At 39.1% G+C, this 14,397-nt stretch overlaps 1 protein-coding gene and 1 pseudogene across 1 annotated transcript in view; both read right to left on the bottom strand.

Annotated features, from left to right (window-relative positions):
• P2RY8 (P2Y receptor family member 8) overlaps positions 1 to 14,397 on the bottom strand; it is a 92,705-nt gene that overhangs the window by 67,344 nt on the left and 10,964 nt on the right. The window lies entirely within an intron of this gene.
• Positions 74 to 6,101, bottom strand: LOC140506872 (UDP-GalNAc:beta-1,3-N-acetylgalactosaminyltransferase 1-like; annotated as a pseudogene).

Here is a 14,397-nt window from a genome sequence, read left to right as displayed (position 1 = left end):
ATTTTTCCTTCAAAGGAGATTTTTTTTTTAGCACTCCTCTCTCTCTCTCTCTCTCTCTCTCTCTCTCTCTCTCTTTCTCTCTCTCTCTCTTTCTCTCTCTCTCTCTCTCTCTCTCTCTCTCTCTCTCTCTCTCTCTCTCTCTCTCTCTCTCTCTCTCTCTCTCTCTCTCTCTCTCTCCTCTTTCTCATATTACAAGAGATCTGTCCTCTACTGGCAACCTCAAAAGCAAAATATAGTGACACAAAGAGGGGTGGGGTCTGAATGAATAAAAGTGAAGTGGACACCAGGACAAACACAGTCTTTGAAAGGACTCTCCCAGTCCAACCTCATGGGCTTTTTGCAAAAGCCTTGATTTAGTTGGAGCAGAATGGAGAGTTAACAACTGCATTCCTTTTGCATGAGTTGCCAATACTGGATTAGTTCCTTGGGAGAGTAGCCATGGGCTGCAATCAAGTGCTTGAATTTGCAGGTATTAAATCTAATCTGGTACAAAAAAGAAAGAGGTCATTGGATTTAGGAACTAGATGTCCACTTTTAAGATACTCAGAGTGATCCCAACTTAAACATCTTCAAATCTGATGGGCTTGATATGTGCCATTATTTCATAAACTTGGAGAACCAAGTCTCTGGATAGCATGTAACCCAAACCACTGCAGTATGGTGGAAACACCCTAAAAGGATACTCTTGGTAGGAAATATATGTTTTTTTGAAAAATTCTCTACTGGAAAAATTCTCTGTGAAAGGGTAACCCAAGAAAAAGTTCTGACTGCTTGTATGTCAAGAGATATTTTACTAGGTTTTCAGTGTTGATAAAAAACATCAGAGTCTGCCTTCATTGCATATTTTACTATAGGGCAAAACTCTGTAACCCATCTGAATGCCTTGATTGTCTTTAAGGTCAGTTTGTAGTACAAGTCTATAAAGTCTTGAGGGATTATGTCACCACAAAGAATGCTTTCATCTGTTACAGATAAGGCCAACATGTTATCTTCTGGCTCCATTTAGTGGTCTAATAAAAAGTATGTTAGGACTTCTTGTCTCCATCAAGACTTCTTTTCACCTCAAATAACTCCAGTGGCCTGTCTGGCTTTCACATCTTTGGGGTGTGAAGTTACCAAGATGATGAGGGAGAGGGGCTGGTCCTGCTCTGAGCAAGCCTCTCCCATAGCATAAAGGCAAATTCTGAATGGTTAATGGGCTTGTACTCATATAAATACATCCAGTTGAGGTTTTCAATCACAGTGCAGGAGGAGAGGTTGAAGTAGCAGAGCATGGTGACCATGAGGAAGCAGAACAGGGAAAGGCTCCATCTCAGGCATCTCACAGACATTCTGTGCCATTACCCAATTGTAATTGGGTACCAATCAAAGGGGAGGCTGGAGTTGTAGGTTTTAGGGGCTTGTAAAGGAGAGTGACTAAATCAATAGTGGGACAGAAGGAGCTCCTGGTGTTCTGGAGGGTTGACTTAGGCCTAGTTGTGTCTTCATCTCCGTGGTCAATGCCAATATTGAAATGCCATTCTCCACCAGGCTTTCTGCAGATTCCTGGAGAGGTCCTGGAGAGGTAAGCAACCGATTCGGTACTGGCTGGGGACCTGGCTCTATCTGCACAAGGGAGGCCTTTCTCTGGTTGTGGAAGCAACAGTGTCACCAAATGCTGGGGAAAAAACCCACAAGGCTCCTCGGCTAGTATGCCCCCCCCGAAAGAAGTCTCCTTAAAAACACTAACTAAAGGGGGAGGGGGAAGGAAGAGGGGAGGATCCCATTCTAATCCTCAATCTTCTCCCAGGGTGACCTTAGGTGTGGGGGCACTAGATTGCCTTTAAGGGCCCTGCCATGCCTAAGTCTAACCTCCAGCCTGCAGAGAGACTCTGCAAACCTTCCTGGGCACCCAGCAGGGTAGGAGGAGGAAGGGGGAGCTTGGCGGAGCCCCATTTCCCCAGTGCCTTGCCCATCTGGGGGGTGGGGCATGGTGTCTTCCACTTCAATATCTTTGCCAAGAAAACCCCAAATGGGGTCACAAAGAGCCAAACATGACTGAAAAACAAGGTAAGATTATATGTATATATTTATACATGGGTGTGTAAGATTATATATGTGTGTGTGAAAGAAAGAAGGAAAGAAAGATGGAAAGAAAAAAGAAAGAGATTTCCTACCCTTAAGGAACTTGCATTCTATCAAAGTGTGATAACAATGTGTGTTATGATCATGAAGCATGTGAAGAACCTGGTCCCAGTGACAGTCAGTGATGAAGCAATAAATGCTCATGGATGGAGACAATGGATGGATCATATATTTGGAGTGACAAAAGCTTCATCGTTGGGTCCCATTATGAGTTTTCTGTATCTGGAAAACTTTGAGAGAGGAAAGAAATTCGTTCCAAAATTAAGACACAGACATTGATAATCATACGTACCAATTTACTCCCTGATGATATTGTACTTGCTTTTATGCAAACTGGATTTTTAAGGGGAAAAAATAGCATATGTGCAAGGAATACTCATTGTGGTGCAGTGGCCTTGGGGTCATGAAGACCTGGGTTCAGCTCGCATCTTTGACATTGTCTGTGTGATCTTGGGCAAGTCACTTAACCATCCACTGTCCTGGGCAATTCTCTAGGACTCTAAATTACAAAACAGTTGTTGATCTGTATTAGCAGAGGGAACTTCACTAACCAGATGTTTCTATACCTAAGAAATGAAAGATTAGATCACTCCTATCCTTCAAATTTTATATAAAAATATTTAACAGAGGAAGGTAATTAACTCATGCTGTGGAGGACCAGCTGTGATCCACACCTCTCTCAGTAATAATACCTGACATTTTAAACACTTCAGGTTTTAAAAGACACTCTCTACACTTTAGTGCACTTACTTCTCACAATGCTTCTATGAGGTAGGTACTATAAGTATCACTCAACCCATTGAACAGATGAGGCTGAAAATGATTAAGTGACTTGCATAGGGTTACTCAGTTGGCAAATATTTCAGTAAGGTTGAGAACCCAGTTCTTCTAAATCCAGTACCATAGTTATAACTATACCACACTGCTTCTTGGTAGAGGTGGTATACTACAGTAGTACAGAGTGCTGATGAGATTGTGAGATGGGGTCACCATGAAAGCTTATTTTGCTTAACTATTTTTCTTTGTCAAAGGGGATACGATGGATGGGGCTCTGGACTTGGAGTCAAGAAAGCCTGAGTTCAAATCCAACCTCAGACATTTACTAGTTGTGTGACCCTGAACAAGTCACTTACCATTTGTCTGCTTCTAATTCCTCATCTCTAAAATGGGAAATAGTAGCACCTACCTCCCAGGGTTGTTGGAAGGATCAAAAGACATAGTATTTGTAAAGTGCTCAGCACAGTGCCTGTATGCATTTAATAAATGCTTGCTTTAAAAAGGGAGCTGTTTTTCTTACTTTAGTAGGGTTGTCAGGAAATAACAATTGTATAAAACACTCCTAAAACACTGAATTTACAATATCTCAGTGACTGAGAAACTTATTTCACTTTGAGCATCATCCAACTGGCCCTGCTCTGGTTCGCAATCACAAGCACAGGATTGTTTCATTCTGTCCCTACTCTTTTCTTTCCCCTACAATGTTTGAAGTGGTGTCCATGAGATACTTGTGATGGTGGTCTTTGCTGTTAAGTTATAGGATGTTCCTCAGAAAAAAAAGGGTGAAATTGGAGTATTTTTAGTTCATTGCAAAAGGTTGAAATGATTCATTTGGAGAAAAAAACCCATGAACAAAACTTAAGACTCAGATAAAGCAAGAAAGCAATATCCTCCATCCTCCACCCTCCATCCCCCCAAGCAGGGATTCTCAGCCCTGACTTGATTTGTTTACATGAAAAAAGATCATTGCCTTTAGAACTAGAAAGGACTTTAGAGAATCTCAGCCTTCTCATTTTACAGATGAGAAAACTGAGATGATCTGTAGAGATGAAGTCTCTTCAAATTTGTACAGGGTCACATAGGTAGTAGTAAATGACAACACTGGAATTAACACCCAGGCCCTCTGCCTGCCAGTCTAGAGCTATTTCCATTTTATAACACTGATTCTATTTCAGATCATCCCTAGTTTACAGAATGTAAGAAACATAAAAACTGTCTAGTCCATTCCTGCCCCCTTAATTAATACGTATTCTACAGTACTTCTGGGAGGAGGTGGGTCTAACACAGAATCCAACACATTAAGATTGAGTATTGCACCTTCATTTCAAGTTGGCAACCTTTGATCTCTTGACAGATATCTACACCTTGAGCAGATAAGACTATGGTTAATCAATCAATTAACAAGAGCTGCCAACAATACTAAGCATGTATCTATCACTCCCTCTTTACCCCATTATTGGATTTGTCCATGCACAGATTCACCAAAGTGGTGACAAAGGGCATATCATAGTCCTTGCTCTTTGCTTTTAATATTTTAGTTCCTTTGCAAGAGAAGTTCCCACTCAAGTTATTTTTGATTCAAGTCAATTAATATTTATTAAGCATTTACTAGCTGCAGAGTACCATGTGTTGTGAGGGGGTACTGTTCTTAAGGGATTTGTAAAATCATGAACTCTCGAAGCTAGGAAGGAGCTTGGAGTATCTAGGTTAGTTAATCTTGTACTTGAACAGGAATCTTCTCTACAAAATCTGTGAGAAATGGTCATCCAACATTTTCTTGAAGCCCTCTAGGGTTGGGGAACTCATTACCACTCCAAGGTGATCCATTTCACTTTTGAAGTGTCCTAATTATAAGAAAGGCATTTGGTTATGATTGGGTTTTGGGCAGGGTTTCCACTTTTGAAAGCGCTCTAGAATGACTTATGAGTTGATTAGTCATAGCAGTATAGGATCGTGGACCTAGACTTAAAAGGGACCTCAAAGGACATTTCATCCAAGCCCCTCATTTTGCAGAAGAGGAAACTCAAGCCCACGAATGCCTTAGTCAGTTGAATTCTTATTTGTTTTTAAAATCACTGGAGAGGCAAGAGCTGGCCAGCCCTGCAAGAGTCAATTGCATCGTGGGATTTTGTGTCAAGATGAGAGCTATAAAAAGTTGAGGGTAGTTCAGAGTAGAAGTGGTCACTGTGGGCTGGAATGGGTAGATAAAACTTTATGGGGGAGATAGAACTCTTCTTTGCAGGAAAGGGGTGGTTACACTTATCTATATAATTGAGTGAGGAAGTTCTGGGCAAGACAAGACTACACCCAGGAAGTAGGCAAGAGCAGAGGAGAATTACGGAAGTCTTTTATCATTAAGTAAGAAAATGTGAAAGTTGACTGAGGCAGGAAAATCCTGAAATTGTCCTTGCTGCTGGCTGAGTGAAGAGATTTTTCAGAGAGGAAAAGGACACCAGATTGCTCTCCATAAACAAACATTTTTTTTTTTTTTTTACCAAACACATAGCTGTTTTGCCTGTGAATTTCTTTTTCCTGCTTTGAAGGTCTGTGTGTGTGTGTACATGTGTTTGTGTACATGTGTATGTACATGTCTCTGTGTTTCCGGCTTTATCAAACATCTAAACATCTCACTACTTGGGCAAAGGGTTTGGTTTTCTCTCACCAGAAACGTACTAACAATTTCAAGAAGCCACAAGTTCAACTTCTGAACTAATCCAGCACACCTTCAAGCAAGTCAAATGTTCTTATTAAAGCTGTATTTTGAAAAGGCATAACGCTTAGAATTGAACATTGTTTGCATAACTGTATTAATGAATGTAGAAGAGATAGGAGAAGCAATCACCAAAGGGAAGCAGAAACAACTTAAATTTTTCTATAGCCTTAAGAATTATGAAATGCTTTCCTCCTGGTGAAGTGAATTGTATGAGTTTTATTAACCTTATTTTAAAATGGAGGATAACTGCTTATGGCCACAGAGGTGATAGGTGCTGAAGCTGGTGGAACCCAGTACTTTGCATATGACTGCTCTAGCTACTGCATTCATAACTAATGTAGGGAGACAATAAGGTTTTGCTGTGTCTATGGAATAATATAAATGCCAGGGGTGGTTTGGTTTGGTTTTGTAATTGACACACACATATGTGTATGTGTATATATATACATATATATATATATATACATATACACACACATACACACACACACACCACAGACATATACTAAAGTATAGCAGTATATATACTAAAGTGTGTATATATGTATGAGAAATATATAGAGTATATATATAGAGAGAGAGTATATGCACATAGTCTATCTATTCATCCATCTATCATCTATCATCTATCTATCTATCTGTCTGTCTGTCTGTCTGTCTGTCTGTCTGTCTCTGTCTGTCTATCTATCTATCTATCTATCTATCTATCTATCTATCTGTCTGTCTGTCTGTCTGTCTGTCTGTCTGTCTGTCTGTCTGTCTGTCTGTCTGTCTCTGTCTGTCTATCTATCTATCTAAAAGAATGTAGACCAGGATGGAGGCAAGCAATGACCTTGCCTTTTTTCAACCAGCTTTTAGTATCCAAGCTCTTGAGCTGAACTGGTGTTTAGAGTCCAGTTCCCTCTTTCTACACCTGAACAGCTGAGTTCCAGACAGGAGAAGTGACTTCCCCAAGATCACACAAGTAGTAAGTGGGATCCAAAACCAGATTTTGTAACTCCAAGACTATGTTATCTAAACTTGTATTCTTGATGAAATTCATTTGCTTGTCAAAGATCACTGGGGAAGTAAACTGGGTATCTTGGTCCTAATCTTTATAGAGCTACTGTGTTAATTTTTTTTTTTTGTGGGGAGGGGCCAAGTTTTCAAAATGGACTTTAGAGGAATAAGATGTTAATATGAGGTTAAACACGAGTTACAAGGCATTTTCTAAGTCACGTAGTTGGAATTAGGGGCTACAAATTTGTACTGGGCAAAGCAGTTAAAATAACAAACAATCCATAGCCTGGGAGGGCTTTGGTTGGCCTGTCTTTGGCTGTCTTTGTCTAGGTAGCTTCAGCTGTACTCCAAAGAGCCATCAGCCTGTCCTCAGACAAGCAAAAAATATCATTGTCTCCTTACATTAATAATTCAGATAACTGTACAACAACAACCACCACAGTGATGGCAGTAATAATACTATGTTTGCAGACAAAGATGATGCTACAATTCTATTATCAGTAAGGCATATTTTTTTCTTTTATCCTGAACTTTAACAAACATCAAATAAAATGAGAATTCCCATAGACATTGTAACCCAAGGGGAACTAGTTGTATTTGAAACTGTGACTCTCTCTTATGAAGACCTTGCTAGGGTATGTTTTTGTTTGTTTTTGTTTTTTAACAAATACTAGTGACAGGTTTTTATGAGTCATCCACACTCTCTGACCTCAGTTCTCTATCTAACTAATGTTATGTATTTCTAAGGCATCGGTACCAAAAGAATAATGCAGTTTATAACTAAGGACAAGAGGTTTTTTCCTTGCAAAACTAACAAACCCATGAAGGGACTGAACCTGTGATTTCAACCTCATGAAGCAGCTGATTAATAGAATTGCTGACAATTGTGTCTAGCATGAAATGTCCATGAGGAAGTTATTCTTTTAACTCCCTTTGCTGTATAGATAACTATGTATTTTCTTTTGCTCTGTGATTTAGTTCTTCACTCCCCTCTTCTCATTACTGTTTCCTCCTAGAAGTTATAAGATTTAGAACTGGAAGAGAGCTCAGAGTTCATCATTTTTACTCTCCTCCCCATTTTATAGATAAAGACAAAAAGAAGAAACAGATTAGCCCAAGACATGAAAGCAGCGACAGAGATGAGATCTGAATCCACATTTTCTGATTTCAAGTCAAGTGTTCGTTCTACTACACCAATCTAATCTTGCCCAAATCGTGAATTTTTTTCTTCTCTTTCTCTGTAGTCATTCATTCCCCCATGTCTCTGGATGCCCATCTGTTTTTTTATCTGCCTCTCCCTGTAAACCACTCTGATTCTCTGTAATCAAATTTATAATGTTAAAGTTTATATTCAGATTCTTTTTCTTCCTCTGATCAAAGAGAGTGATTGATCTACTGGAAGAAATCTCAGCACAATAGAAAGTCATGGACTTGAATATAGACACTCTTCTCCAACCACACACCTCCCCTCCCTTTTCCTGAGCTACATTCTTTCTCTCTGTGACTTTTCAATATATTCCCCTTTCCTTCTGCTAATATTATTTTGTGTTTTGTGCTATTAGAGGACTTAAATAAATATTACCCTGTTTAGGCCCAACAAACCCTGGAATGGTTTTGCAGAGGGACACACCTTGGGTTTCTTGCTGTGTGTTTGAAGATAGATGTGGCTCTTGACTGATTGAGAAAATGCTGAGCACTTCTATGCATGTTTGTGTAAGGTTTTGCTTGAGTTTGTGGAAAGCTTGGGGACATATATGGAAAGATAATGATTTCACCTGGAAGAAGTCTATTCTTTACATTCTCTAGAACTGCAAACCCTGGATGTCAAGCAACATGAAAGATCTGGTTCCCATATATATGTATGTGTATATATGTATATATATACACATATATATATATGTCTCAGAGAACTCTAATATAATATTCAAAAGTATCTCTCTACAAATTGCCTCCCTGAAGGTTTTTTACTCCACATGTACCCAAAGTCTCTCAACAAACTGAAATATATTTCTTACACAGATAAATGCTGTTTCATCCAGCCTTTTATCAGTCTACAGCGTCATATACCTTTTTGCATAACTTCCCCAAGCTTGTGTGGAAGCAGTTATATTCTAAAAGGTTAACGATTAATTTACTCAACCAGTTCTCACCCTTATGCTAACACCCTTACAAAAGGTTTTGTGCCATATGCTCCATGTCCCAGGTGTTATGTGTGTAGTGATCACCAGTTGGGGGAGCAAGCAGGGCAGATGGGCTGATTAAAAGATAATAGGGATAATAACACTTAGGAGAAGAAGGACATGTAAGCGAGATTGGGAAGGGAAGGGAAGGAGAGGAGGGGAGAAACTGGGAAGGGAAGAGAAAGGATAGAAGGGGAGAGGACTACCGAAGTCTTGAGACATTAAGTGACAAGGTCACTTGGTGGCTGGGGTTCACACATCTAGCTAGAATGACTCTTAGCATGTCAATTTCCTTTCATTTCATAGTAATGAACAAGATCTCTAAACAGAAAACATAAACCACTTTATCCGTAGGGTAAAACTAAACTCTTCTAAAATAATATGATTTTAACAAATCCTAGCTGTTTTGCTAGAAACAAACAAAAAACTCCAGATCTAGAAGCAGATCATCTACTGATTAGCATTTAGCATTTAATTAGCATTAGTTTGTTTCAGTACACATGTAGCCTATGACTTCCTAGCCCCCTTCCAGACTCCAGTAAAGACACCATTTATCTTTTGTCAAGAATACTCTAGTATTATTTTTTCAAGACATCTCTTGACATTGTGTAGAATGCTTAGATTATGATCTTAAAAATTATATCTACCTTTTGCATTTGGCTAAGCTGCTTCAAAGGAGAAGCTGGTGGCTCAGTAGATAGAGCACCGGGCTTGAAGTCAGGAAGACCGGAGTTCAGATCCAGCCTCAGAAACTTACTAGATGTGTGACCCTTGGCAAACCACTTAGCCCCTGTTTGCCTCAATCCACCAGAGAAGGAAATGGTAATCCTCTTTGCCAAGAGTACTCCATGGAGTGTATGGTCCATGGGGTCATGAACTTTCCAAGGGAAGTTCAAATGTGTTATGAGGTCCATGAGGAAATAAATGCAATTCTGATCATCTTGCCTTTTTCCTAGTTTAATGTAGGTAATCTGGAATTAGAAGTATTTGTCTGGAAATTTCTTCCTTGGCTGAAATGACTGCAGCCTCCAGTTTCTTTCCTCCAAAAGAAAGAAAGAGAATAGATACATTTCTATATTATTTGTGTGCATGTAGTATGTGTGTGTGTGTGTGTGTATGTGTGTGTGCGTGTCTGTGTGTGTGTGTTGGCCCACAGGCTTATTTTCTTTATACCTGCCCAGATATTATTCATGTTGTAGGGTGACAGAATTAAAGAATCTAAAAGTTGGATGGGAGCTGAGAGTCATTTGGCCCAGCCCATAAAGGAATGGGAATACCCTTTACAACAAGTGGCAGAAAGGGAGTGCAGCAGAAAGAATGCTGGACTTAGTTAAGAAGACTTAAGTTAAAATCCAACCATAACTATTTACTAGCAGAATGACCCTGGCCAAATCACTGAACCTCTGTCTCTTTCAACTCCCTCATCTGTAAAATGATGATCACAGCAGCATTTGCGTCCCAGGGTTTTTGAGAGGATTAAACAAGATAGATATATACGTATTATATATTATATATACATATATAGTGCTTTATACGTTTTAAAATGCTAAATAAATTAGCCATGATCACATATAGTTATCTTCAGTGAAGGAGGGATCCAGTATTCTCTGAGGCAGCTCATATCACTTTTAAAAGCCTCTGTTCGGAAGCTTTTCTTAACATAGATCCTAAATTTGCCTCTACAATTGCCCTAACATTGCCTCTAGTTCTGCCCTCTAGAGTCAAAAAAACCAAATCTAGTCTCTCTGCGGAAGTCCGCGAACTAATAATGTTCATTTTTATGGTTAGTGTAGGAGGCAGATTACTGTTATCTGGTGTTGTCTATATTTGCTAACCACAATCATGGTAACAGCCACAATTGGTCTAATGTTGTAACTCATGTTAAGTGGCCAAGACTCCTAACATATCATCTTTTATCAGATCACCAAACAGTCAAGCCAAGAAGTATAAAAAATATTGTCAAAAAGACAAAAAGGAAAGAAAAGTAACAAAGTGCTAGGGACTAGAGCTATGAAAATATATCAGAAGTAAAGGATGATTTTTGCAAAAGGAGCTATGGTCAAGACAATATTTGATCTTAGTATGTTTAAAAGGGACTGTGGAGAATTTAAGTAATGATTAAAATTTGTCCAGTTGCTTTTTCATCATGTCCATTTCTTTGTGAGCCCATCTGGAGTTTTCCTGGCCAAGATATTGGAGTGGTTTGCCATTTCCTTCTCCAGTTCATTTTACAGATGAGGAAACTGTGGCAAATAGGGTTAAGTGACTTGCCCTTGGTCACACTGTTAGTGGGTATCTGAGGCCCAATTTCAGCTCAGGTCTAACTCCAGGCCATGTGCTCTATTCACTGTGTCACCTAGCTGCCCATATTAAACCAGTAGGAAAACCAATTTCTAGAATAATAGCTCATGTTTATATAGCACTTGTTAAGATTACAAAGTGCCTTACACAAATTAGCTCATCTGAGCCTCCCAGCAACCATTGGAAGGAATTATTACCAACCTCATTTTGCAGCTCAGGAAACAAGTTCAGAGAAATTAAGTGACATGCCCAAGGCCAGATTCCTAGTAAAATATCAGAGGTGGGATCCTAACCAAGCTGTTCCTGGTTTCAGCCTCTATCCATCATGCCACATTGTAATGTCGGTGTTTGAGTGAAGCATGAATCAAATCAGAAGACTGTAGCCCTGGAAGTGGAAGGGATGGGGATCGCAGAAGAAATATAGTCCACATCTCTCACTTTTTCAATAGATGAGGAAATTGAGGCTCTGGAAGGTTAGTAATAATAAGAACAATAAAAACGTTCACATATTAACAAAGTGCTTTACAAATATTATCTCATTTTTGTCCATGGAATAGCCCTGGGAGGTAAATACTTTTATCATCTCCACTTTTATAGATAAGGAAACTGAAGTATAAATAAGCTAGTCGTTTACAGTCATACACCTAATTAAGTGTCTGAAGATAGAGTTAAACTCAAGTCTTTCTTACTTCCAGCACAGCCCTCTGTTCACTGTGATACCTAAGCAACTTGTTCGAAATAACAGAGACAGTAAGTGCCAGAGGTGAGACTTGAACCCAGAACAACTAGTACTCTTTCCATTGTACTATATTATCTTGTTATCAATTATAAGAGAAGCATTGATCTTCTTGTTGGTAAATGGTGTGTTAACATAATATTATTACATTTACATAAGTCAAGACTATTATTAATTTGCATGATTGTTTAAAAATGCAGCCTCTTTAAAAGTTAAAAATAGAGCTATGGATTGCAACAGCAACCATGCAGGCTATACCACTGGGATTTTAACTGGCTTCTTGTGGCTGGTATTTCAGAGGGCCCACTTGCCTTGTTTCCTGTGTGAATGAGTCAAAACCAAATGGCATTGAAAATGAATTGCATAAAATGGAATTGAAGTGTATTTTAAAAACCTTACTCAAGATTGCATTCAAAGGGGTATCTGTTATTTAAATTAGTTGAATGTCATGAGATTACGAACAGTTACGGAAACCTTCAGTGTGTGGCAAATTATTAAATAAATCCAAACACCGGAATAATTGGTAAGAGAGACAATGATTTGTTTTGAATTAAAGAAACTTTTCAGGCTGTTAGACGAGCAAATATACATTGTCCAGTCAACAAGCACTTATTAAACACTTTTTGTGTGGCCAAACTGTGTGCTAAGTGCTGGAGACACAAAGAAAGACAAAAACAGTCCTGCCTTCAGGGGATTTACCATGTAATGGGGGTAGACAACATGCAGACCAATTACGCAAAAGTCATGTATAAGATAAATTGGAGAAAATCTCAAAGGGAAGACATTAACATTAAGGAAAACTGATTAACCCTGCTTGTAGAAAGTGGAATTTGAGTTAAGATCTGAAGGAAGCCAGCAAATCCAGGAGACAGATGTAGAAGGAGTAAATTCTAGGTATATGACAGTCAGTGAAAACGTATGGTTGGGAAATGGATGTGAAGAGAAGTAAGGTGTAAGAAGACTGAAAAAATGGGAGGGGGCCAGGTTCTGAAGGGTTTTAAGAGTCAAACCAATTACATGCTGCTGAACAGACCCAGAGAAAGCCACGAGACTGAGTTTACTGAGTCTGCTACAAATTTATGTTATCTAATCTCAATTTTAGCAAGGCAGTCCTTCTATTCTTCCCTAATTGATTCCCCATCCTATTCCCCATGGATACTATTCCAAACTTTCTCCTGTCCCTAAATCTCCTACACCTCTTCCCCCCTTCCCCATTTTCTCCACTGAAAAGCTCAGCTTTGGCTTTACTTGAAATAATAGAGGTCATTGACTGTTAGCTCCCTCTTCTGCCCATCTCTGTATCTCAAAACTCCTTAATATTATATCTCATTCTTTCCTCTATTACTCCAGTTTCTCATAAAGAGGTGGCCTTCCCCCAGGCTATTTATTCACAATGTGCTTTTTGATCACATCCCTTCTTTTCTTTTCCATCAGATGAATCCTTCAAACAACCACCCTCCATAATTTTCTACTTCCAAGTCTTTGCAATACTTTAAAAAAACCCTCCTAAGATCCTGCCATCCCCTCAAGCTATCATCCCAAATGTGTCCTCTCTTTTGCTGGGAAAAAGTTGTCTATACTCATTGTCTTTACTTTCTCTCCTTTTACTCATTTGTCAGCTCTTTGCCTTCTAATTCCCAACCTTTCTACTCAGCTGAAACTTCTGTCTCCAAATTTGTCAACAACCTCTTAATTACCAAATCTGATGGACTTTTCTAAGTTCTTACTCTATCTCTTTGCACTATTTGACACAACTGACTACCATCTCCTATACTCTTATCTCTCTGGTTTTTCTGGACCCTGCTCTCTCTTGTTTCTTCTACCGTTTTGGCCATTTTTTAAAGTCTCCTTTGCTGGTTCATCATCCATATCACACCCCCTGGCTGCAGGTGTACCTTAAGTCTAGGTTCTGGGTTCCCTTCTCTTCTCTCTGACAAACTTTCATTTAGTGACTTAATAAGCTTAATCATCATCTCAATGCAGATGACTCCCAGATTTATATATCCAGCCTTAGTCTCCTCTCTCCACTCTCACATTAGACAGTGCATTAGATATTTCAATCTAGATGTCCCATCAGTATTCCAAACTCAACCTATCCAAAACAGAGCTCATTTTCTTTCCCTAAAACTTACTTCTTTTTTGAATGTCTCTTTCTATTGAGGGAATCACTATTCTTCTAGTCTCCTAGATTCACAACCTGAGTGTTATCCTCAACTTCTCACTCTGCCTAAGTCCATATTACCAATCAATTTGTGAATTTTGTTTCAACTTTCTCATCTCTTGCATCTGAACTCTTTTCAAAAACCTCATAGCCACTACCCTAATTCAAGTCCTCATCCTCTCTTGCTTGTACTATTACAATAGCATCTTCATTGGTCTCCCTGCCTTAAGTCTCTTCCCACTCCAATCCACCCTTTATGCAGCTACCAAGGTGATTTTCCCAAAGTGAAGATCTGGCTATGTTACTGCTACTCAGTAAGCTCCAGTGGCTCTCTATCATCTCAAGGATCAAGAATAAATGCTTCTCTTTGGTGTTGAAAGCCACTGAAAACTCTGTCAGCTTTACT

Source organism: Notamacropus eugenii, chromosome 5 (assembly GCF_028372415.1).
Source record: "Notamacropus eugenii isolate mMacEug1 chromosome 5, mMacEug1.pri_v2, whole genome shotgun sequence".
NCBI lineage: Eukaryota > Metazoa > Chordata > Mammalia > Diprotodontia > Macropodidae > Notamacropus > Notamacropus eugenii.
Note: the sequence above shows the minus strand (reverse complement) of the source record. Positions and strands in the feature narration are given on the sequence as shown.